This window comes from Palaemon carinicauda, chromosome 9, assembly GCF_036898095.1.
Source record: "Palaemon carinicauda isolate YSFRI2023 chromosome 9, ASM3689809v2, whole genome shotgun sequence".
In the NCBI taxonomy this organism is placed as follows: Eukaryota; Metazoa; Arthropoda; class Malacostraca; order Decapoda; family Palaemonidae; genus Palaemon; species Palaemon carinicauda.
The window spans coordinates 92141488-92146487 of record NC_090733.1 but is presented as its reverse complement, the minus strand read 5'-3'; the positions used below and the strand labels follow the sequence as shown (position 1 = coordinate 92146487).

The 5000-nt window shown below is 30.2% G+C and overlaps 1 pseudogene; it reads left to right on the top strand.

The window, feature by feature from the left end:
* Positions 1 to 5000, top strand: part of LOC137646542 (sodium- and chloride-dependent GABA transporter 1-like) — a 43997-nt pseudogene that overhangs the window by 13631 nt on the left and 25366 nt on the right.

Sequence of the window (5000 nt, the reverse complement as noted above, 5' to 3'; positions counted from 1 at the left end):
TATATAGATAGATAGATATAAATATATACATATTAATTTATACATATATATACATATATATATATATATATATATATATATATATATATATATATATATGTATATATATATATATATATATATATATATATATATATATATATATATATATATATATATATATATATATATGTATGTATATATGTGCGTGTATGTGTGTTTGTGCGTATATATATATACATATATGTATATATATATATATATATATATATATATATATATATATATATATATATATATATATATATATATATATATATATATATATATATAAATATATATATATATATATATATGTATATATATATATATATATATATATATATATATATATATATATATATATATATATATATATATATATATATATATATATATCATAAATATATAATCTTCGACACCAATCATAAAAAATTATATCTGAATTCCCAAATTATAAAACTTTTGGATACGTAAACAGCTGAATAAAATGCTTTTGGTAGATGCGTAAAGGATGGATTGAATACGTCAGCATATTTAGAAACAGGAATCTGATACATTTGAGAGGATGATAAAATCTATAGAATAATCTATAACCCGGAATCATTTCTCGGCAGGCGGAAATCGAAACATTAGATATGGATCAACATTTTTTTTCTTTTATTTTTTTTTTTGGCTGTAGATATGCCTTTTAATGTGGAAGATACGTGCTCTTGGTGCATAATAAACAAGTTGAAGATGTACTGAAGTTTTCTATTGCTAAAAATACTTATATGGGAAAGATGCTGGTAGATACCGGGGGGATGTAACATTAAAAACATACTCAATGTGTAATTTCTGTCTGATACGGTTAGTGACATGGGAATATTTAGCAGAGGTAGATAAAGTTATATTCGTCAGGTAACAAGTATATGTGGATGTGATTATTGTTAAACGTCAATATTGTTCAGGAATGTCTTTTAGTAAACAATAATTGTAGTCACACTGGCATTGCAATGCGCAAATATATATTTAGATAGATTTAGAAAGTGAAATATCTATTACTTGGGTAGTGCTTCAAACTGAATAATCAAATGTTTTTTTTTTATTTTTTATTGTATCACGTAATGTTGGTCCAACAAAAGTACCCATACATCTGCAAACATTTCTTCACTGTCTTCCTGTTAGAATGCCAAAAAACTCAAACTCAATCACAGTCTTCCATATTGTCTACACAGATTCCAGATATTCACACCAGTCATCTTATCCCTTTCTGACACACTACTTTCGTTACATACCAAGTTAACAACCGCTACTCCAGTACTAGTATGCAAATAGAAAATGCCAATATCAAAATTCCAATATATTGAACGAGACACCTAACATTCCCTGAGGCGAAGAAGAGTATGGATCTTCAGCTGAATTGCAAACGAGTCAATTCTTCCCACGCTAATGGCAACACTATTTTTTTTTTCCTGCAGCGGGATATCGGAGAAAGTAAAAATATGATTTTTCCTCCAATACAATTTTTAGATATTTTAGACTCAATGGGGATTTTTTTACTTGTACCGTATTAGAGAGGTATTGTATACCACATAAGTAACAAATTTGCCAATATCCATTTAGGATAGGAATAGTTTCATACTCTCCATCATCTTGTGTTTTAACTTTTTTATTTTTATATTGTTGTGTAGTATTAATGAGTTTCCTCGTTTAGATATAGTAAATATTTTGTATAATTTTGGTATAACATTAGGAAACTATAATTTTATTTTTCACTTTAAACACAATTTATATCAACATATTTGTATTTCTTTACAAGTTTGGTGGTTATTACTTCAAGATTTCTTATCTACGGGAGATCGCTGTTAGGACTTCCCGGCATCATTTTATCAAAATGAACTTTGTAGTTCACTTTTTCCTTGGCTCTTTTCTTGTTAGGGACCAATCTACACGACCCCCCCCCCCCCAAAAAAAAAAGGAAACTTGGAAAACACAACTCGGGAATATTTTTAACATTCTTGTTTTTCTTCGTGTGTTTCTCGATTGGTCTGCCTTAGTAATTATTTGCCTACTCTCAATATTGGTTTTCGTCGTTGATGCTGAACCTTCGTTCAAAAAGAACCTTGTTCAAATTGTTTAAAAAAGAGGAGTACGAGGATGAGCTTTTCTAATTAGAAAAACTAAAAAACAAAGTGAAAAGCCAAGAGATTGTTGAGAAGGGAGTAACGAATTACATATACCGTCGTAGAATAAAAAGAGGTTTTTAGCTTTTACATCGCATAGATAATTTCTTTGGATATATGATTTAAAGAATGGAAAGGAGAAAAGACCAGAGCTCAGAAAGAGATGTGTAGTTATATTTACATTCAGTAAAGCGAAGTTTAGCTGTAATTGCGTTTTTCATTCACCAGAAGTAATTATAAGTACCTGAAGTACTTTTTATGAATTGAATGAAAAAATTAAGTTTGTACATTTGTAAATATGATGTGCTATAAATAAAAACCGTATTTTTGTAATCACATGAACTTATTTTTGGAACAATACTAAACTTTACTGATTAAAATATCAGAGAAGTACGTGAAGAATAAATGGTTAATTTTTATTATTACTGAATTACAATTTGGTTGTTTTCAACTGATTATCTATCTGAAAATTATTATTTCTACTTTATCTCTCACGATGAAAACTTGATAACTTGAACCAGTTTTCCGTGGTGGCTATTTTACATCACAAATGTCGTGGGCAAGTATTTTCAAAGTTACTCTCCACAAAAATCCATAAATAGATAAAAAGATAGTAACAGATTGCATATCCAATTAAATTAATTGATCACAAAGTTTCCAAAAGCTATTACTAAATCCGCAAAGGTCATGCAAATATTACCATATGATTTCATGTAACTTCAAATGTTTTATTTTGCTATTCATAATTTGAGTGTTTTCGGTACTCAGTTTTGGATTATAACATACAGTGATAAAAAAATAACAAAATAAATGAAGTTTACCAACCTAAGTAGTCATATCAATTGAATTATTTCCTTTCAGTTTGTAAATATTTCGTGTTGGAGTTGAATTCTATAAATCCCTAAACTGTGGAACTTTTCGAAGTAGTATAACATTATTTTTCTTGATATTAAACAGAAAAAAAAAATTATTCTATGTATAAGTATAGTATAAATCAAAATATTTTCAATTTAACACGTTGTTTTACATTGGAGTTATATCTTCATAATACTATCTATTTGATCATTCTTTTACTATCTCTCTCTCTCTCTCTCTCTCTCTCTCTCTCTCTCTCTCTCTCTCTCTCTCTTGCTTCGTTGAAAATGTAATCATAGAATACACCATCATTAAAATGTTATTCTAGACAGGTTGGAACGTCGAACGTATTCACCCGTTGGTAAAAGACACTTGTGTAGCTTAGTTGGAAGATTTATAATTTCAACCCATTGCTCTAACCTACTTTACATTTACATAGAATCATGAGATGACAACTTTCGATTGTTCACGAATATATATTGCATAATTTCAAAAAGAGAGTTTTTTACAACTTATTTCCAATATAATCTCTCTCTCTCTCTCTCTCTCTCTCTCTCTCTCTCTCTCTCTCTCTCTCTCTCTCTCTCTCTCTCTCTCTCTCTCTCTTCTGGCCGTGTAAACGTGTGTATGTAAAAATTTATAGCATACTTATTCTAAAAATATCATGAAAGCATTTAGATTCTCCCCCTTCCCCCGGTAGGGTGAAGGGGGAGTAGTGTCACAGTAATACGAAAATTTAATATAACATAAGCCATCCCCAGTGACGTAAACCATTAGGAAGTAGGTCACCGGGTTCATGACCTGTGATTAAGCCACCCCGACCCTGGAAGAGTTTGTTTGTAAACGACTGGTGTCATGTGGCATGCAAATTGATGATAGACATTTACCCCCAGGTCCAAGCATGAGGGAGGTCGGGAAAGCACTGGGGGATTCGATTTAGGGGGACCTATATTGCAGGAGATGTCAAGTGATAACAGCTACCACCAACCTCCTAGAGGAAGCCACGTATCCCCATACGGCCAGGTGGCTAATATACCTCACCAGTCACTCTTGGAAGCAGGGGAGCAGAGTTGGGCACGAACACAGTCTAGGTAAGTAACTCAGCTGTGGGCGGGAACTATGGTAGTGTACCCTTGTCTCCGCTGGGCTCGCACTACGCCCAAAAGACACTGCGATTATTTAATATATTAACACTCATTTGCCTAATAACTGTAATGTACAGCGCAATTAATATGTGTGCCCCCTCCCTCTTGCTTGAATTGATTAAAATTAACGATATAATGTTCAGTTAATGATTCAGAATGAGACTCGAGAAAAGTGATCCTTTATCGATTGAAGAAAATTATTAGCTGTAAAATGGCAAATAACTAAGAACCAAAATAAATTGTTCTGATAACGACATAACAGTCGTCCGAGTAATATGAAACTGTTTATTCTACATGGAAATTGCGCACGCCACAGTGGTCATACCCTGGTGAGAGTGGATGCATATGCGTAGTCGTGTGTTTGCATATCTATCCAAGTATTTAGGGGGTCACTTACGCTAATATATATATTAATATTTATGTATATATATATATATATATATATATATATATATATATATATATATATATATATATATGTATAAAAATATATATATATATATATATATATATATATATATATGTATAAAAATATATATATATATATATATATATATATATATATATATATATATATATATATCAATTTTTTCTTCACGCTTTTTCAGGACATATGTCATCAGCCGTTATTTATTTTCACTAACTGGTAAAATGTACTTGATATACAAATACATACTGTAATCTATGCAAGGTTACTAATGTTCTTTTATGTTTAATGGTGTTTATATGGAATTGAAATAAAAACCTAGGATACTTATCAGTAGACAAAGCATTGATGAAATACTATGATTTGGAGAAAACTAAATTCTTTTAAGCA